This window comes from Crassostrea angulata, chromosome 4, assembly GCF_025612915.1.
Source record: "Crassostrea angulata isolate pt1a10 chromosome 4, ASM2561291v2, whole genome shotgun sequence".
NCBI lineage: Eukaryota > Metazoa > Mollusca > Bivalvia > Ostreida > Ostreidae > Magallana > Magallana angulata.
In genome coordinates, this window is record NC_069114.1 from 17,110,439 (window position 1) to 17,133,603 (window position 23,165).

Here is a 23,165-nt window from a genome sequence, read left to right on the forward strand (position 1 = left end):
GCATTGAAATATTTAGCCTCAATTTACTTCACAAAATCGGCACCAATATATTTTGCATGTTTCAAAAATTTCCCTTCATACACGAACTGTTGCATAAACAAGCAAATTCATCATAGTCAGATCGACCCTATTTCGTATAATGTCATGGCTGCTTTAAACAAAGAACCTCGTTTTAGAAGTATGGAATACGAGTCTTGGTAAAATGGGTATGCAAACCCGGGCCGTGGCAAAATAAAAGCCGGGGTAGATCGGCAATCGTCAATTCCAAATACGCATTATTTTGCGGCAATATTTACAGCGAATACAAATATAAGTGGTCCATCAAATATCCTGAAATTTTAATGAGATTGGCAGATTAATAACTGCCAATCTTTTGTTTTGACCAGGCCAAGTCTTGCCTACCCATTTTACCGGATGCCGAACCGAACCGAAGCTGAAACACGCCTTTCCTTTATCATTATTTTCGTAATATCTCAGATTTGAAACTGAATTAGACCTTAATTTTTGCAATTTATATTTTCCTTCCCATAAGGATAATTTATGCTAAACTACGTTGAATTTGCCTCGGTAGTTCTTGAGAAGAAGATTTTTAAAAATGCACCCCCCTTTTTCTACAGTTTCAAGGTTTTCTCCGCTTTGAATACAGATCGTACTTTTATTTCTGCAATTTATATTCGCCATCCCATAAGGATGCTTTGTGCCAAATTTGGTTGAAATTGGATAAGCGGTTTTAGAGAAGAAGTTCAAAATGTAAAAAGTTTACAGACGGACGGACGGACGGACGGACAGACAGACGGACATACGGACGACGGACAAAATGTGATCAGAATAGCTCACTTGAGCTTTCAGCTCAGGTGAGCTAATAAATAATGTGAAATTTACATCAATTTTGATAGTTTTTCAAACACGAGTAAATAAAAAACGACATCTTTAAAACAGTTTCCATAGTTCTGACACATTTCTGTTGCGGGGATAAGTAATCATCGCTATTCCTAAGAAAATATCACAGCGGAAAATTATCCTGGTTTGTACGCGAGGTAAATAACAGTCATTTTATTATAATGGAGAAGACAAATTAAATTTTTGAATGTTTTAAATTTGAGGAATTGAGCACATTGAAGTACAATTTTCTTCTTTACATCTATACATGTAGTATTTTTTAAATAAAATACAATAACTATTATATTTTTTTAAAAAATACAATAACTAGTAATTAGTTGATGAAAAAAATGTACCTATATGCTCTCATTTATTTTGATCGCTTTACAAGGGGGGGGGGGGGGGGCAGAACGAATATATATAGGGAATTGGAAGTTAACAACTTAACAGTGTACACCTACCAAATGTTTAGTTTTATATCTTGCGTAGGATTTTCTTATTCTGGTAAAAAATAGTATCTCATGAAGGTGCAATGTCAAAGATTACGTGTATGCTAAAGTGTAAAATTCGAATACTTGACAATATTTATTTTTTGTTATTCTACCGAGGGACCATATGGCACAATATCTTTTGAACGCCCATTGTTGCTCAGGTGAGCGATGTGGCCCCATGGGCCTCTTGTTTAATGTTACTAATATTATTTTAGGCGAGACTCCATTAAATGTAAATAACAAGGTAATAAATTTTATTATTTTTTGTTGCAAACAGTACATTTTTTCATGCTTGTTGCAAAGTAAAATTCCAAATTTGTGTGGCCTTCTTATTCGCATTTAAGAATGAAATATTACATTGAAATGTTTGAAGCAATACACAATTCAAAACTGTTAATTTTTTATAACCAGTGGTCGCTCTAGAAAAATATTTTTGAACAAAACTAGTAGTGCTATATGTATATGTGTGTGTGTGTGTGTGTGTGTGTGTGTGTGTGTGTGTGTGTGTGTGTGTGTGTGTGTGTGTGTGTGTGTGTGTGTGTGTGTGTGTGTGTGTGTGTGTGTGTGTGTGTGTGTGTGTGTAAATTTTAAAGAATATTCCTTTACTAATGTGAATGTGTGTACATGTATGAAAGGGTGGTGAAAGGAAAAGAATCAATGTAAAACCTGTATATATCTTAAAATTGTTTATGAAAATACAATGAATAAATGTTAATTAAAAAAAAATAAATAAATAAAACAAAAACAAGATAGTTTTTGAAGTTTATAAATAGTCAGATGGACTTATAAATTGTAAAAGTATAAATATGTGACCTAAAACGCTGATGTGAGGCTAATGCAATTAATATAAAAGCCAAATGATGTCAAAAGCTTGTGGTTGTGTATCGTAAAGAAAAGACGGACGTTTATACAAGGTATTTCCAAGTGCAAATACAGTCTGAAAGAAACATAAGCTTATAGAATTTCACAGCAATAAATTGTGTAGATTTTGCTGTTTATTAGAATTTTAAGTCTGTACAAGTCGAGCATTGTAGAGCAATACTGTGTGAAACAAGTTGTTCGAACAAAGAGGCAAAGCCGGATTGAATAATCAAAAGCTAGAATACACGTTGCCTTGTCAGGCAGGGGGTAAACATTTAAATGAGAATGGTAACGATTTTGGTCGAATTTTATCGGTTTTTTTTTATTGTTTACGGTGCTTTAGTTATGCATTTCTAATGATCAACTAGAATGTGTGTATCATTCATTAAGTTATAAGCAAAATAAAGAGCTCATATTTCTTTGTTATGTTAACAAGGCTCGTGCCATGTTTTTGTTTGCATTGGTTCAATAATCCGGCAAAAAGTTCTCTTTTAAGCTGATTTTTCTATCAGCTTATTCGTTTAAATTATAAATAACCAGTTCCTAGCGTTTGTCATTTTCATTTTGTCTTAACTTGAAGGTTTTTTTTTTCAACATTCACAATGTAAACAAAAACATGAAATATGCTTTGTTTTTCAAAACATAGAGTTGTGAGCTCTATATCTCGCTTGTTACTCTACAACTGACATTCAAATGTTGGTTGACAATTAAAATTGCCTTACTGAAGCAATGTAGACAAAAAGTTCGGGGGAAAATGATCAAATTATAAATACAGAAACACACAGCATGAAAAAAAAAACTTGTTAAGGAGGCTCAATGAATAACATATTGTCCATCAGATATTTCTAAAAATTAAAAAAAAAATTGTTTAGTTATAATCTATAATAAAGTAAAGAAAATATCCATATGTGTTAGCTTTAAAATGTTGATATTTCCCTATTTATCCACATGAAGCCCTTCTTTCACATTCCTTTACATGAAATCAATACGATCTTAAAGGGGCATGGTCACGATTTTGGTCAAAAAACATTTTTTCGATTTTAATGTTTATAATGCTTCAGTAAGGCATTTTTAACAGGCAACCACAATTTGGGTGTCATTTGTTGAGATAAAAGCGAGTTACAGAGCTTATAATTCCTCTCCATGTAAACAAAGCTTTTGTTTACATTTTGAATGTTGAAGTGAAAATTCCAGTTTTAAACCTAAAATAAATGTGTTAATCGTTAGGAACTTTTTATTTATGCTAAAAATGAATAAAAATACATACAAATCATATTGAAAAAGATTTTTTATTGGTATATTGAACCTATGTAAACAAAAACAGGGCACGAGCCTTGTTTACATGACGAAGAATTGTGAGCCCTGTATCTTGCTTAAAACTCATCGACAGGCACCCAAATTTTATTTGATCATTAGAAATGCATTCATATAGCATTGTCAATAATAAAAACAGAAAAATAAAATTTGACCAAAATCGTGACCATGCCCCTTTAAAATGGACACGACCAACGAGTCCATTTAGATAACCCCCAGGTAGTGGTTTATATAACAATACATTTTGCATTAAGTTTTTGCTTCTTTTATCTAAGGAGCACTTGGTAAGTGCCATCCCCCTCTTTTTGCATTCGCTGTAATTCTCGAGTGAACTAAATACGGACGAGACGCCTGCCTTTTATAAGCAAGTGAATTAATTTCAAAGTTGCAAGTCGTTCAGTGCGCCGTATACGAACATTTATCGAACAAGAATTTAAAAAAAAACCTATCCAGCATTCTATCATGATACTTATTTCTTAATTTTTTAGATCAAAATTAAATAATATTACATGTAAATCATATCTGTAAGCATTGAAAATAAAAATAAATAATGTAAACTATCGAAGTTCTTAGGAACAAGGTAACATTTACCTGTATATCGAATATATTATTTTTTTTTATAAATTGCACGCGGAGTGTATACCTGCGTAAACATTAACTTTTAAGCAAAATATTTTGTTTTTTATGCATCATGTTTTACAGAAACAAAAGTATTTAAGACACAATTTATATTCAATTAAAACCAGAATTGTATTTGTGATATTTGATTTCGGGCTGAAATGTTTTCGGCAATCGGCTAGAATGTGTGGTAATGAAAACAATGTTCACAAATCGTAAGCAGAATTTCTATCTGAGTAAATATTTATTTAACTTGTATGTAATATAATTCATTTTTAATGCATCATTTTCTTATACAGAAAGAAATGTAATCATGATATATTTTTTTAATTATTTAATTTAAACAAGAGTTGAATCTTTATAATTTAACCCGCTATTTTCCGTGTTATTTGATCAGATAAGGTGCATGTTCGGTAATGAAAACAATGTTCAGAATACAACAAAATGTATTTATCATTTAAGTTCATAGCTTTACATGTAGTTTAAAAAATAAATCGTCATTTCTATTCATTCTATAAATGAGGCAGCGATGATTAGCAATTCTCAGCTATGTTAAGGAAGGTCTAAGAATTCTACCACGTGTGAATTAGAAAAATTTGCATAAGCCCCGCCCTTTATTCATGAGATTTTACGAGATATGGGTATTTCGGTATTTAACAAACATCTACCAAAATGAATATGATTAATTATTGGGTTTGAATGGTTCAAGAAAGGTGTACTGAAATAAAATCATAAACTATTCTTTACATCTCGCGAAATCATGAAATTCCTAAGTCGTCTGATGACGTGTCGAGGCTGACTACGTCACATCGGCGCTTGCAGCTGTGATCAGAATAAACATGTGGAATTCAGTGATATATCTCGGAATTTAACTCGTTTACAACCAGCGTGGACAGAAAAGAAATTGACATAGGATTCAACTGAATAAGGTAGGATTTATCTGTACTTCCCCTAGATATTGTTTTATATTATCTAATATTGTTGAATGGAACGGAAACGAAGTGAAATTCCTCGGCTTCGATTTTGTTTACTTGTTTACATTTGTTTTTCATGTAATATTGTGTTTAAACATCAGTTTGGTGACTCAGTCAGGCAAAGTAATTGTTCTGCGTTTCGCTAGTTTTGATCATAAAGAGCATTGAGGTTCATTGTAGCTTTTTACTGGTCTCATATCGCGATAATATTAGATCGCATTTCCTCCATGTTCAAAGTACACAATAAAAAGTCCATGGCCAAATACTGTATGTGCTAGCACTACAAAGATTACTGTGAGGATCTGGAATGATAATATGATTATAGACAAGATTGTAATGTTGTTTAAGTAAATCGAAATGTTTTATTTTATTCAGCCTTCTTTTATGAAGATGTATTTAATTTTGTTTATGAAATAGGACAAAATTAAAATGTGTTCAAATTGAATTTCCACACATTTTAAGAATAAACATTTGATTATGCCTGTTGTAATATCACTGAAATTGAAACCGCCATTAATATGCCCAATGATAAAGTAATGTTTCATTTTCATGTTATCTTTAACACAATAGCTTGCTAATTATGACACATTATTCATTTTCAGGGTTACTTAGGCAGTAGATGGTCCGCTGAAAACACTTGTTGGGATGTTGATAAAAAGTAGGTACTATATAAATATTTCTTATACTCACTAACGTCAACTTCATGTATAGTTTGTTGTTTTTTTTAATATCATATTGATAATGATACTAATGTAACCTATTATAATAATTTGCATTGATATCTATTGAAATGAAATTTGAAATTGATATATATTCATCATTTCAGGTATTGGTTTTCTTATCAACTGGTCTACCTCCTAATATCAAAAAGACAGAGAACATGTAGTGTGCAAGAAGAATTGTCAATTTCAATAAATTCCACATTATGACTGAAAATAATATGTTTTACGGTGCGACCGTTGGGGCGAGCGCAGCAGGTGATCAAAAATGAATTATGATAAATCAATAAAAATACAAGTAGTGACGTAAAGTACACGTAAATGAAGAATGCAAAATAAAATAAATATACCAATTTCCAGTAAATTTTCATTATTCATAATTCATAAGATTTTTTATTTATTTATATACCAATCTGATTAAAATCAGATCTTAATAACGCCCCGAAATTCTGATAGTCGCTGAACAAAGTGTAGCGACATCAGAATTTGTCGGAGCGGATCAAAAATCTGATTTTGATCAGATTGTTTATATACTGGTCGCACGCCAGTATAGAATTTATCTCAGATAAAATGTTGTTGAATAATAAAGATTTTAACATAATGTTTTAACATAATATTTCCTCTTTTCTTGCAGCAGACATTTTTCTTAAACAAATAAAAATTGACTTATCACAGAATCCCCCCTCCCCCGTTTAAAAAGAAATCACAATTTACGTATAAAAAAATTTGTTGATCACATAAGGAAAATGGATCCCCCGGGAGCATGTAATACCGTAAATAGTAGTGAAAATAAAGACACTTTTGAGCAGCTAAAGAGCTAAAGGCATACCACGCACTCCCCATTCCTCACCCCGATTAGAATTTTCCTGATTTTGAGAATTTTATTTTTCTTTTTGCTTGTGAAGATTTTTTGAATGATGTTGCCACGCCCCATTTAAAAAAACGTTCCTGGAAATTACCGTAAATACAGTGAATAAAATAAATGTGAGCATTCATCCAAATGAGAGCAAGTTACAGCTGTTTCCTATCTCTGAAGAAATGTCTCGATTCGTTAGCTCTGCAAGATTTTGAGAAGATTTTGGTATTTATATTTCAGCAGATTTACAATAACTACTTAGAGTTGTTTCCCCTTATTGTGACGTCAAAGTTCACGTCGGTCAAGTGTAGTCTGTCTCTTTGAAAACACACTAGAAAATATTGATTGTTTACTTAAAAAGCATGATGTTCTGGAAATTACACAATTTATCTGTTTCTCAAAAGTTTTACTTTGATTCTCGCGAGATGGTATCCAGTCTAGTGAGATCAGCCGACATTGAGGAATTGCATTGTGGGTCGAAATTTACTGACTCCGAAAAATTCTGTCGGATCAATGTGCAAGAAATCCATTGTGACGTCACTCGAGAGGACGATAACTCCGTTAGTCTTAAAAGTACATGTAATGGAAATTGGCGTTGTGTTATTTACAATGCATGTACATAGTCTTTTATCTTGTTCTCGTGAGAGTGTGAAATTGGAAACCATAATTACAGGGAACTACTGGGACGATTAAAACAAGGCATTACTGGTCCGATTTACTGACGCCAAAAAAATCCGTTGAATGAATGTGCAAATAGTCCGAATTTTCTATTCACACACGCCTTGCCGGTAGAGCTCGCTTCGCGCCGGCGAGCTGCGCTCGCTACTAAAAATCAGAAAACACTAGTCTTGTTGAACAGTTTGTAACAGAAAAGCAATCTCTATAGTATTTGTAAAGTTGATTATTAAAATAAATTCTTGATAATATTGATATATTGTTTCTTCTTGCTTTCTTTAATTAGTACTAAAATGTCAATTATAATTACAAGTTAACCTGATTATACATTAAAAGAATTTATTCACCAGCATAGTAACATAACATAGATTATTATGAAACATAAAAGTGTAAATTACAAACTCAACACTTCCACCCCCCCCCCCCCAAATTTAAAGACAACTGATGAAATTATTTTTTCCAATTTCAACAATTTTGTAATGATGATTGGTGTGAACAGAAACAACATTTGAACATTATTTTAGTGAAATTCACAGCGTTTATTTATTTTAAGAATGAAAATTAAAATCATGATCTTAGTCAGTGTTGCGTTTGAATTTCACGCAAATGACACTGAAAGTGAAATGAGTCAGATAAAATGCAGTAGTGCGAGGGCATACACTTGATCAAATATATATTGAAAATTTCCATGTCTTACCATCGTATCCCCACTATATCAAAAAGTGCTGAGAGCTGTATGAAATCGCTACGCATTTCTTTTAAATAAGCGTTAATTGCGGGAAATCCCTGTAAATTGCTGTTCATACACTGTTTACATTGAATTTAATAATTGTTCTTACTTGAATATTTTAAGCTCCCAGCTCTTTTCGAAATTTTAAAGGTTCATTTTACAAGTTAGAAACAGAAATAACTATATTTGTTTATGTTATGCCCTTGCACTTTGCATTTTTTCGTATTATTCCTGGTTCATCTATTTTTAGCAGTATCACGTGACAAGGTATTCCCAAGAGATTCAAAAATTGCTCATGCGATAACAAATTATTTAATTTGTATAATCGATAAAAGATCACTTTGTTTAACAATTTTTTGGAGTAGAATACCAAGATTGTTCAAAGGCTAACATTTTATGTGATAAATATCGCTATTTTTTATGGACGCCCTTAACATAGCTGAGAAATCGGCAATTGTTTCTAAAAAGATATTCCACGTAAAGCTTTATTCGAATGTGTTATCAGTTTATTCGCGAATATCGTTTAAAGCAATTACACGTTTATAATGAACATCGTTTATCCTTTCATATCGTGTATCAATCCTATCATTTCGTGCGTGCATACTGTTTTATCGTGCGTCAATCCTATCCAAAGTGCGTGTATACTGTTCTATCGTGCGTTAATCCTAAACTATCGTTTATCTTGATAACGTTGCGGGTACTGTACTAGCCTTTCCAGTTAGATATGGTTTATTATACCTGCACTTTCTAAAGAAAATTCGGGTATATTGTTGTTACTCTGTTCTGTCCGTCCGTCCGTCTGTCACGTTTTACTTTCTCAAACTGCTCTTACATCTTATAAACCAGCAAACTGAACTCTTGGAGTTTTATTTGGGGTATCATGTTGTTTTGTAAAAAGGTTTCAAACATTCTCTGTTAGTCCATGGGGTCAAATAATTGGTAAAAAATGATGTTTTTTCACAAAAAAAATTCTTCCTCGAACTCCTCCTACATTTTCAACAGTAGACAAATCATCTTTTGGAATATGTTTTAGGGTATCCTATAGATGCGCAATAAGGTTTCAGAATTTTCAATTTTGTCCTGGGGGTCATTTAATGGTTGAAAAATGACGTGTTTTTTTTTTTTTTTTTACAAAAAATCTGGTTTCAAAAACGTCATTTTTTTTTGGGCAGTAGACAAATGATCTTCTAGAATATAAATGTGGGTGTCATATTGAGGTGTGGTCAGGTTCCAGAATTTTTTTTTATTAAGGGGATCAGTGGGCAACAAAAAATGACTTTTTTTTTTGGCAAAAAAAGTATGGTTCCCAGAACTCCTCTTACAACTTTTGGATTAGCTACGTCATCTCTTGGGATATAATTGGAGCTGTCCTATAGATGTGCAATAAGGTTTTAAAACTTTAAATTTCATCCAGGGAGTCAAATAGTAGCAGAAAATTGACGTATATCACTAAAAAAAAACATAGATCCACGAGCTCCTCTTATGATTTAATGGATAGACACATCAGACATGTATCTTGGGATATTATAGGGACTGTTCTATAGATGTGCAGTAAGGTTTTAAAAATTTAAATTTCATCCAGGGAGTCAAAAGTAGCAGAAAATTGACGTTTATCACTTAAAAAAAACATAGATCCTAAAACTCCGTTTATGATTTAATGGACACATCATATCTTGGGATATGATAGGAACTGTTCCATAGATGTGCATTACGGTTTTGAAAAAGTAAATTTAACCCTGAGGCCCATTACCTACATACCTTTTGATGCCCTTTAAGGATCAAGAATATATATGGTTAAGGGGTGGGGATCTCAACTGTTTTCGAGATATTCTTGCACTTCCTGTTCGAGGGGGGGGGGGGGTCAGGACCACCCACAGGGCCCATGACCTACATAACATTTAATGCCTTTTGACATCAGAAAAATGAATATATATGGTTTAGGGGTCATGATAACAGTTTCTGAGATATATGGCAATTTCAAATTCCTTGGGGATGGGGATGACCCCCAGGGGTCAGATCTAATAAGCCCTATATATTGCCAGTAACAGTCAATATATGATTATGAAAACCCTATATTATTATCTTTGTCCGTTTTCAAGTTACCATTTACAATAGAGTCTACGATTCTTCCTATAAGGTTCAATGTTAGACCCCACACCCTTTTGAGACCCCCCCCCCCCCGAAAAGGGGTCGTCTAACCCAAAATGATAAAAATCAAACCAGGGTGCACAACTAGATATGCAGGCCTATCATACCCTAGAGTTTTGTACAATTCTGTTCAGCCATCTCTGAGAAACAAGTTCAGAGCGGGAAAGAAGAAAAAGAAGAAGACGAAGAATAATAATACATGTATTAAGAACCGTACAAAAACAGTCTCCAAATTTCATTCGGGAGACTTAATAATAAAGATTAAATAGAGATAGGATCATCAAACATCAATAATTTAAAGATAATTGACAATTTCTGATTCTAAGGGTGTCAGGATGATCCCTTAGGGTCATGACTTACATGCCATAATGATCTGATGCGCCATGACCTAAGGAGGAATAATATCTTTGGATTAAGGTGGGGATCTCAATGGTTTTTATGATATTTGATAATTTCAGAAAGATCACTTGGGATCATGACCCACATACCATCTGAAATGCCTTGAACAAAGAAACAATAATTTAATATGTACATCATATATGATTCAATTTAAGAACCCAGATATAGATCAATCATCTATGTTTTGTAATACTTCCCATGTATATATACATGTATTAGTTTGTGTTTTGTTCTATACCATTCATGTTCATGACTGAAGTATGGCTTAGTCTTATTTTAAATAACATTAAAAAAATGTCAAATATATGACTTGGAACACCCACCCCCAAACAATCTCAAATATAAACTGCCCCCCCCCCCCCCAGTTGTCGAATGATCTATTAATATCAAAATATAATTTGGGTGTCTAAAAACTTTTATAAACTGGTAAAAAATGTTATTTTTAAAAAAAATTACATTACACCTTGCATATTTGATCTATTGAAATATGATTAGAGGTCATATTTCTACCTTGGGATCAATATAACTAGTATTCATTGACAAGTTAAAATTAATAACAATAAATGATTCAAATTATAAATGTTTATACTCCACATTCACCCCCCCCCCCCCCCAATCTAACCGGTTCTAAAGATTCAGTCTTCTTAATACATTCTTACATGTGTACAAGAGCATCATTCCTTGATTGCTTTTTCTATCCTGATGCACATTGACATTTTGAAAATTGCTGAATTCAATTTTTAAGATTTATAAACAAAAGTTATATGTATGTGTATTCGCCTATTTGGGGAAATTGTAAAGTCTCCTAAACAACGAAGTGACATCATTAGGCTAGGAATTACCCACATGGATCAAACACTACTGTAACATATGAATAAGATAAACTACTTTATCATTTCTAGTTCTAGAATGTCAGGGTGTCTCCAAGGGGGCATAATCTATATACAATTTTATGCGCAATGACACAAAGAGCAAAAATAAATTATATGGTTTAGGGATCGGGATCTCAGATCTCAGAAGTTAACAAAATTACAGTGTATCATCATTTCATATTTCATAAAGGCGGGGGGGGGGGGGGGGGGGTTAAAGACAACACCTGGGGGTGATAAGTGTACTTTACACCATTTGATGCATCATAATGACATTAAAAGATATTTTGTATTTTCCTGTTTCGTGGGGTCAGAACAGTCCCATAAGGGCATGACCTACATTGTATTTGATGCATTGTAATACATTAAGAAAGAAATACTCCTTCCTTCCTCATATAACTAATATAAAAATGATAAGTGTCTACACTTACTTACATGTAATACACAAATTTAATAAGAAATTGTTTATACAGTGTCAATACGGTGTCAACTCAATAGTGCAAGTCTGACAAATGAAAATAATAACTTTTGCAACTAAAATGACGGAAACTTTACAAATGCGATAGGATAAGTAACGATGATAAGCTTATTTAAATATTAAAAGATGATGATACAGTATGCTAGCTGTCAAAGGGAGATCACATTTAGAAAGTGAAAGTAGAACTTATGTATGCTAGCATATCATTATATTGATCTACTGCTACTATACATGTATTATGCTTACCTATATTGGTCAACATCATAATGATAATCCAATTAAAACACAATAATGAATTCCTTTAGCTGATCTTAACTAATCCTTTTCTGCATATGGAAAACACCGACACGTATGTCTACACGTGAACCGGGCGATCTTATCGAAGAGCTGGGTAAAACTAGTACCCGCTAATGAGACCTGCAGATCGACCTGTGTTGTGTACGCAACTTCAGACAAAGATCAGTTATTTGTAACATGCATGTATTTTTATGACATATTCTTCAAATCCACTTACACTATTTTGTTAGGTAAATAACAGCTAGCTTTAATATAAGGTGGTGCAGGACACCTGCATATTGTGATGTATACTTCCTATTGAGATAAACAATAAAGTATATTAAATATTAATTAAATAGTTACCCCCTAAATAATGTTACCTAACATTGAAGCGCAATGGGTTAGAGCGTTTACATGTCCAAGGTGTATTTTTGGTAATTTTACAATTGATATAAATGAATTTTCATGAGGAGGGGGGTCTGGACCCCTCACCCCCACCCCTTCTCTAAATCTGTGCACACGATGATGTACATGTAGGCACACAGAAGCAAATCTCAAACCGGCATCCGCCACGGTGAGGGGGCATAATTTAATTTTTAATTTTGTTTGTAATAATTATATAGACCATTACACTTTCTATGACATGAAATGTTAAGATTATTGATTAACTGAAAATTCACTGCAAACAATTCAACCCCAAATTGCACATAAAGTGCTGCTAATGTGTATTATCATATGGAAAGGGATCTCATCCTTCATGCAGTTATGAAAATTATAATTTTTAAATGTATTACCGGAGCTTGTATGTGGCCTTCATTTTTAATTAAACTGGTACAAAACAGTGTTATTTAGGGGCAAACACTTGGTGCGGGTATTACTGTCTAATGACAGCATCTAGTTCAATTTTAATTCTTTATTTCTTTAAGCTTTACAGCTTATCAGTATAACATATGTACATGTATAACATGAGGTGGTAGTGTACCTGTGCAGGTACAAATAATAACATATACTATACTATATATACACAGGTTGAGAAAACAAAACAAAAGACGTCTAACAGTTGTCTCTTAATAGCATATTTTTAGAGATGAATTCGCCAAGATTACAGAGATCTTTAACAATTCCAGTATTAAAAAGTTGAATTAATTTAAACATAGAAGGTTTTTTATAATAATGCTCTTTCATGTATAATATGTGCAATGTTCTGTATAAAGTACAAAGAAATAAAAAATAATATAATATTCTTTGTTTTACAAGTTGTAAAATATCATTGTTTATTTTATTTGGTTAGTCGATATATAATAGAAACCGAGGTCAATAAGAATTTTCTTCACATCGAAAACCCAGTTTTTATAACTGTGTTCTTCACAATTAATACACATAACTTCGTAGCAATGTCTTATTATACAATTGTCAATAATTAAGACATTTTTCCAAAAGTTAATAATGTTGAACATTCTATAATGTACAAGGGGTACACAGCCTAATTCAGCATATAAATAAGCAGCATTTGTACTTTTCTTAACTCCGAGAATATGTTTACAGACGTCTGTATGAAGTTTCGCAATATTGCAACCTATATTATTTCCCCATATTTCTGAAAAATAATTAACAATTTCGCCAATAAATCAATCAAAAAGCAACAATAAAGTTTCATTACTAAATGACATTACCCGTATAATTTTTCTAAGCGTAAACAATGCTTTTCTACCTTATCCGGATAATTGTTTTTCAGCTTTGGTAAATTTGTTTTTAAAGTTGAAAAGCATTCCTATGCAAGTGTATTGATTTACAATTTCCACAACATCATTACCAATGGGCCAACACTCACTTTCTTTTACAGTGCCAATGTTTCTGAAAGTCACAATTTCTTACTTATCCGCATTAAAATGCATTTTCCAAGTATTACAATAGCTATGTAGGTCATTCAAAAGACATTGTAAACCTTCCACAAATTCAGAGAACAGGACCATGTCATCAACATACATGAATAGAAACAGATTAAGGGAAGATAACTCGTAAGACAAACAACCAGCATTTAAAAAGCTATCAACAGAATCAAACGCTTTTTTGAAATCTTTGAAATTTTGAAATTGAATGCACAATATAACCTATTCTTTTTACATAGACTTTTACTAATAATAGAATGTAAAGCAACAAGCATTTTGAGAGTATTCCATAAGCAATATACGTCCCCTACCGATTTGTTGAAATTGTGAAAACAATGCACTGTTATGCAGAATATCGAACCCAAGCATTAAAAAATTGGAATATAAAAAATAAATTTTCTCGAAAATATGTCAACCAGACCCTACAAAAGTGTTAACTTGATCTGTAGTTTGACATGTTGAAGCTGTTCAGCAAATTTCATATTATTCCTCAAACGCAAAAAGAAAAAAAGTGTGGAAAACTGAAGTGGGACAGACAGACGGACGAACAGACAGACAGACGGACGGACGGACAGACGGACAGACGGACAAACGGACAGACGAACGGACTGACGGACGCAGAGTAAAGCTATAGTCCCCTCCGGTGAAAAAAGGTAGGAGACTAAAAATAGCATCACGCGTTCCATAGCTTGGTTTAAAACAAATTTGTACATCAGTTATAACATCATTATATTTTGACCATTCGAATAACCTTTTATTTAATATTAAAGTAAATAACTTACACATATTACTAACAAGACGTATACCTCTGTAGTTTTTAGGGTCTATAGAATCACCTTTTTGAAACACTGGAATAATAATTGATGAAGAACACGTACTGGGAAAAAACCAGTATTTAATATACAATTAAAACGATAATGTAATATAGGTAAAAAATAGTCTTGAAATTCAACAAAATATTCGTTCAAAATTCCATCCTCGCCGTGGGATTTTCAGGCTTTAGATTACCGATAGCCTCTTTAATTTCATCAATACTTATATTTTCATCTAACTCTTCAAAAATACAATTAATATCTAAACTTTCATTTCCGCTTTCCATGTCACCATCAATCTGCGTGGTAGCAATTGATTTAAAATGCTCATAAAAATTTTCCAAAGACATTTTTGAATTAGTTTTAGACCTTTTCTTAAATTTGGCGAAAATTGTTTTGGGTTGTTTCGTTTTAACATGGGTCTAAGGTTAGGGAACTTTGATGCTTCCATCCAGAGTATATAATCCCATTATCTAAATAGTGTATTTTTAGTAGATCACATAGAGATGGAACAACACCTATTATTCATATTAATAGAGGTAAGCATAAATCCCTGACAATTTAAAAGTCCAAATGAAAAATGCAATTCAATTTTGAATAAATATTTGCAAACTGTGTTCGAAAATCCCATTGTTAAATATCATTGCATATGATCATGTGTCCCTTTTAAAATATTGATATTCAAAATGTTATCAAAAATACATAATAATAATAAAAACATAAAAATGCTTTTTTATATAACTATACCTTGAGAACTAGATTTTTCGTTTGCCTTTTTCATCTCTTCTACATTCTCTGCAAGAATAAAGATTAATTCTATTAATGTATGGATTTATTTAGGATCCGTTAATATATTTGCGTATTTAAAACTATGTTTGCCAGTCATATGAATACGTAACATTTATTAATTAATTTCTTGATCCTCAAACACCCAAATACCTTTTGAACAAGGGCACCACAAAGCGGAGAATCCCCTCCCGAAATGAAAATATTGTGTGGGGAAATGCATTATTCAGAAATAAACATGTAATTGAAGAGACCAAATATAAAACTTGTTAAAAACTATTTGAATTAAAATATTTCATTTATTCCTATCCCCATGCACGCTCTGTGTGCATCCATGGTGGATGGATGCATTTACGTGGTTGTACAATTGCTCCCATTACTAGGGAAAACACACCACAAACGTGTTAAATTTTAGTAATATAGTTTAATAAATTATCTTTATCCAAAGACATACATTACGCATGTAGACAATTAGTGTAGGCAAATTAAAGTTTCATATTGAAATGGAAACGTAGCTAAGATCTAGGCTGCGTTCAGGATCGTAGCGGCTAGGTAGGGCTACATAGCGGCTACGTTGTTGAATGGTATGCTAGCCTGGCCGCTAGGTAGATATTCATAGCCTATATATTTTATGCTAAGTATCGAATTCAAGATGACCACGTTAGTTACCACTTTGTAACAAACACATAATCTATTTACATAGTGATATTTTATTTATCCTTTAAGTTATAATGAATCTTAACATATATATTTCCGCTGGTAATTAACAAATAATTTCAATGTAATAAGTCTTTAGTTGAATATTTCTAACTTCAAATCTGAAACCTAGCGGCTAACCTAGCGGTCAGTTCAATACACCTAGATATCTATGATCTAGCGGCTAAGCTAGCAGCTACGATCTTGAACGCAGCCCAGGCGATTTAAAGTCTGCTCTATGAGAAAATTCGAGTTAACATGTCGTAATTTTAATTTTAATATTTTAAAAAGAGTAACATACATACATATGTATGTATCTTCACCGATTAACATGAAAATAATTACCGGTTAATCATGTTGACGATATTTGTTAAAGTCTCTTCTGATTTTTGAATTATGAAACTGTTCTTTTCTAAGTAATTCGTGAAATATAGCCCGAAATTCGGCTCAGACGGCTGCTTGTTTCGATTAAATAAGGGTGAAATTAATCTATTCTCGCTTCAGTTTTTCACTTTAGAAATCCTTTCAACTCTCCATTTCTCAAAAATGTTTTTCTTCGTATCTTTACAGGGCTTATATCAAACAAAATATCAAGTTGTTGATTTGAAAGGTTACTTTCACGAACCAGAAGTCGTACATAAAATTTCTTAGTGTTGTAATTTAAACGATATCATAAAAAAAAAAATTAACGGAATTCCTTGAAAATAAATAGGGTTTGTCCTTTATACATGCTTATGAAGTAAACGAAGTTTGATATACATGCATGCGAGGATTTTCTTTAAATTTTGCTAAAAGGCTGAAATGGACACACACACACACACAGAGCAGCGATGCTATATCCCCCTCGCAACAAGTTGCGCGAGGGAGAAAAACATGAGTCATGGTTCATTGTGATGTTAACATACCAAAACATGCAATGTTTCTATTACACATTTACATGTATTAAATCTTATTATCAATTTGTTAAACCAACGTGTTTGTTACCCTTTATATTTGTAAAACAACTCTGCAACTCCCCAAACCCCTTTGTAAGAATGAAGATAAAATCTTTAAATATCTAAAATTATTTTGATCTTTTTCGATACATTTGCGTACCAAAAACAGGTCTTGTCATTTACATGAATATGTAGCTTCACTTTATTCACATTTAAATTATCAAATACACACATATCTTTTGAAACAAGAGGTCCATGGGCCACGTCACACATATCTTTTGAAACAAGAGGTCCATGGGCCACGTTGCTCATCTGATCATCAGTTCATTTTATCATTTGAATTTAGTTGTTAAATAGTTTCCCAATATATTTCAAAGTTAAACATTGAACCCCTCTTTGGGCCCAGATATTAGTCTAAGGTCAGATTTTAGCCAGTTTACCATTTGTCCTTTTGAAGAACACTTGCATTCTGGTAACTGATCATTGCACTTCTTGAGAATCAGATTTTTAAACATTTTGTGTATATTTCGATGTTAAATTTTGAACCCCGTTGGGCATTAAGCATTAGTTTAGGGTTCACAATTTTAACAATTTAGAATCATAATTATATCAGGTTGCTTGCATTATTATTGTATTATCATAAATTGTGCTATTGTAGTTCTTGAGAAGAAGATATTTAAATATTTACATACACATTTTTATGTTAAACTTTGAGCCCTCTTGGGGTTCCAGTATTAGTCTGGGGGTCACAATTTTAGAAATTCTAAATTTTCGTTATATGCCTGCATAGTAATCTCACAAATTGTAGCACTGTAGTTACATCTATTTAGAAAAAGGGTTTTAAAAATTTCCTCATATATTCATACGTAAACTTTACAATGAAACCTCTTCATAAGGCCCCAGTTTTAGTTTTGAAATGACAATTTTAACTATTTAGGATTTGCACTATATATACAAGCTTTGGTATAAATAGTGTTATTTCTGGTGCAGTGGTTCTTGAGAAGAAGATTTGTAAAGACATGCATTCTAAATTCACTGATTCGCAATTTTCTTTTGTTTTAAACATGCTCTGTCGTTTATTTTAATAATTAAGAATCTCCTTCATATAAGGATGTTGTGTACCAAGATTGTTTAATATTGACCTAATGGTTTAGAGTAAAAGTCAAGAATAATACAAGCTATGATGTAAATGTTGCTGGTGGATTGGTTCTTGAGAAGAAGATTTTTTAGACACCTACCTTAGTTTTATTGTATCATAATTATCCCCCTTTAAAATAGGATTAGGCCTTTAACTTGAATGTTTGGAATCCGGTATTCATAAGAATACTTTGTACTAAGTTTGGTTAGATTTGGCACAGTGGTTAAAGAGAAGCCAAAAATGTGGAAAGCTTACAGACAACCGGTCGGACGACGGACAGCAAGCGATCAGAAAAGCTCAGTTGAACCTTCAATTAAGGTGAGCTAGAAAGATGAATCATTTTTCATCGTGAAGCTAATTAATCAAAAGAATTAATGTTTCTACTTTATATTAATTTTATGATCCATTTGTTCAACAAACTTGTTTGTTACCTTTCAGATTTGTAACATCAGTCTGTAACTCTCCAAAACCCTCTGTAAGAAAATATGTTAAAATTTATTAAATTATTTTTGGATCCGTTTTGGTTACATTTGCTTTATAAAAACTGTTTGTCATTTACAAGAATATACAACTTCACAGACCAACATACTTTTTTGAAAAAAGGTGAGTCATGCTTTATTGAGGTGTTAGTTAACCAAAACAGTTAATGCTTCTATTAAATATCAATTCAATTTTATTATCCATTTATTAAACCAACTCTTCTGTTACCTTTCAGATTTGTAACATCAGTCTGCAACCCTTCCACAGCCAACAGTTTGTCTATGTAGGGCTGTATCGAGTCAGGGTCCATACAACAACTTTTTAATTCGATCAGAGTGTCCTGGTACTTGGTTGCAGTCCCAAGATAACCTTCCAGCTCTTTCACAATTTGAGAAATATGATTCCATCTTTGTTCAAAACTAAGTCCGAGAGAGAAAAATCCGTAGAATGTCCATACCATTCGTTTCGTAAGATACGAACCCGTTCTATGTTTGCCGACACACTTTTATCAGTAAGCTCTGGAGTTTTTCCCCAGTTATTTTTATGTTGAGGAATTGAACATATGCTACGTAAGAGAAAATAGAGCAACGTAATGTCAAAGACAGAGTAGTTTTTGCCATACACGAGCCGTTTTTGTTGTTCACTGATAGAAGGTTTTTTGTTTTGATGTATGTAAGTTTTAACTTTCCTTTCCAAGTCAGGCGGAGATATCTCTTTTGTGAGAACTTCGCGCAGTACATCAATGCAAGGACCCAATAAAGCGCGGGCAATTCGAGCAACATGTGTAGTCCCCCGAGTTGACTCATATTTTGATAAGGACATCCTTCTCGTATGTTGCATTAACAAGATTTCCTACAAAAATATATATGAAAAGGATGTGGAAAAGTTTTCATTTATTTCAAGTAATATCAATAGGGTATATAGCCGTTAAAAATATTAATAGGGAGCGTGATCATCCTATATCAAGAAAATAGCTGACCTAATATTTAGAACTTACAATTCAATTAAAGGCTTTTGACTTGTGTTTTAATTGCTATTAAACAAGATTTGGTTAGAACCAAGAGTCAGAACTACATCACGCCTCCTTTACTCTGCATTTTTTCAGAAACGTAAAGAAAGCAAAATATATGATTTATGAATGAAATTTATAATATAAAATGCGATAGTGTCATCGTTATTCATTACAATTTTCATTACGAGACTCGGGTGTTTAATTTGGCTCTTCTGCGCAGGGTGTTGCACATTTGATTAAAGATGTCGTAAAACGCAAATGCGGTGTAAAAGGTTCAAAACGTTACATAAATAACTATAATTTTTTTTTTAATTCTAAACAAAATTACTTTTCATATATAAATATCTTTATTGAAATAAATCCTTTATGTAATGTTCGGAAGTCATTTCATCATTATCATGGTAGAAATTGTCCCATTGGTTCTATAAAAGAAGACGAAAATGTGAAAAACTTTATTAAGCCGATGACAACAACGAAAACCACGACAGACAGACTTACATGAGCCTTTGCCTAAGGTTAGCCAACAAAACTTTTATTCAACTTAAAATATCCCTTAAATTAATGAAACGAAAAAACGAGCTTATTTATTGATATCTATACTACTATATTAAATTGATTGACTCCAATTTTAGGGCTTTAATACCGAGAATTCGGAAGAGTACTGTCTTTTGTTTTATACATTTTAAAGATCATTGGTACTTGAAGATTACCAATTTGTTTTTATTTTTTCTAAGTCAATCTTCGCTTATTAATAATTAACGAAAACTCGTTTAAAAATTCTGAAATCATCTTAATTTTTTGGATTCTACAATCTTGCGCATGCACATTACATTCACGCTAAATCACGGGAGGCTCTTAAGTTTATGTTTCCATAATATCACATTTGCGTGGATAAACTTAGAAACGATATTACAAATACATGTAAATTTTCATTGAAAATTTGTCATATATTCTGTTAATCAAGGGAAATGCGGGATATAACACTCAGTGCATTTAATATGAAAAATCCCGAGAGTTTCGAATGTCAACATGGTGTGTAAATTCGAAGCAAGTAAAAAACGTTGGTGAAAAATTGTTGAATTCTTCATTAATATGAATTAAATTTTTAGATGAAAGATAATTACAGCCTCCCCAAAATCGTTTCGGAGCGATTCTACGTTTACGATCTAAGATACGTTAGTGAAACGGTCGTCAGCAATGTTTTGCTACATTGCGGGTATATGGGAGGCATTTCAACTGTGGCGATTACCTGACCCGAGACACAGTTAGAATATTCTATTACGCAGAGTGTATTGAAATTAAAATCATTATGTGAAGGAGAAAATCCGAAAACTGTCCATTCTGCGAGAGAAAGAACTGATCGAGGCCCGAAGGACCGATAACAGTTTTTTTCTCTCACAGAATGGACAGTTTGAGGATTTTATCCTAATTAAAACATTTTCTTTATTGTTAACTTAAAGCTGACATGAATTCTTTAATACGCATTATTTCCGTTTTATCTCCGACTACCGCCATATTAGGTCTGGATTTCTATTGTCCTGCTCATCGCTACACACCCCCTATATAAGGCCGAGAGCGTTATTCATGCTTCACCGCATTTAGGAATTTCATACACCCGAAAACGTTACCTTGGACGAAATTAAAAGACGTGAAGAAATGCGTTTCGAACAAAAATAATATGACAACCACTGCACGGTAAGATGTATCCAATCAACGACGAAATAAGACAGACTGAAATCCAGGCACAGATACTTCAAATATTCCTCGATAATTGTAGACCGTTTTACTGTGTATGTTACAACATCACACATGCGTAAACCACACACTGTGGCAGATCGAGCAATGTCAATTATCGCATGGATTTTAGAAACAGAGCGTTTTTGTAGGAAGGGATGGAAACGTTCTTACTTTCTTGGATTTGCTATCATTTAGCAACTGTGTTGGATGTAGTGCCGCCAGGGTTTTCAAGAAGGTGCAGACGTTATGCACTCTGTATGAACGACACACGTCACGTGTTCGATGTGGATGCGAAGTAAGGCACCACGGTCTGTGCAAAATAATACGGGTACATTGGACATCTTTTCAAAGAATAAATATATATTTTGTATTTCATTGATTGTTGTTTTCTTTATTCTCTATTACTACATTTTACTACAATGTGTAGTTCATGCATTCAGAAGTCCGTGCAACGTGAATGCCTCGATCGGAAAGAAACCATAACTTTCGCAACAGGTATATATACCCCAGTGGCAGTAGAGGAGGGATCAATACTAATACGGCGACCAAATGCTTTTATGAATTCATGTCAGCTTTAATAAACTGTCTCCGGTGATGGCTTGAATGATTTCTAAGATTACGTAACACTCTTGATTGTCCATTTAAAAACAACAACAAAAGTTGCGAAAATAATGGTGTATTGTTGAACTTAATGGGCAGTGCCAGGTATAAGTTTATATTTAAATGATACCTAGGGTGACTTCTGACTACTTTCTGGTTAAAACTCAATGAGAAAAGATGTCTTCATTAGATGGAGAAAGTATATTTTTGATGCAATAAAAATTTAGGGATTTAGAAGAAAGTGTAATTACGGATGGCATTTTGAGGGACATTTTTGACATGGAAAAACAAAACAGCAAACCACCGACACGGTTTGATTTATAATTAAAACTGGATTTGTTCTTAGATATATCGGAAGAATAATTATTAGAAGCTAATGAGTGAAATAAATCATGGAAAAGGGGAAAAATTAAGTGACGGATAAGGGCGAAAGTTCAAGTGATGGAAAAGGGGGAATTCAAGTGATGGAAAAGGGGGAAATTTAAGTGATAGAAAATTAAAAGAGGGAATTCAAGTGATAGAAAAGGGGGGATTTCAAGTGATGGAAAAGGGGAGAATTCAAGTGATGGAAAAAAGGGAAATTCAAGTGATGGAAAAGGTGAAAATGTGCGATACCTGTGATTCCAATAGCAGTGCACCTAGTGAAATAGATATAACTTCTGGAAATATGTCTTTCTCATTTAAATTCTGATATGTTTCTTGAGTCACATTGAAATGGTCAGCGTATTTGTTGTGTATGTATGCCTGTTTTCGGAGATGATAAATTCATATTGTTGTAAAATAATATTTTAAA

The 23,165-nt window shown here is 32.8% G+C and overlaps 1 pseudogene; it reads right to left on the reverse strand.

The window, feature by feature from the left end:
• Nucleotides 1-23,165, reverse strand: part of LOC128179686 (uncharacterized) — a 160,633-nt pseudogene that overhangs the window by 92,971 nt on the left and 44,497 nt on the right.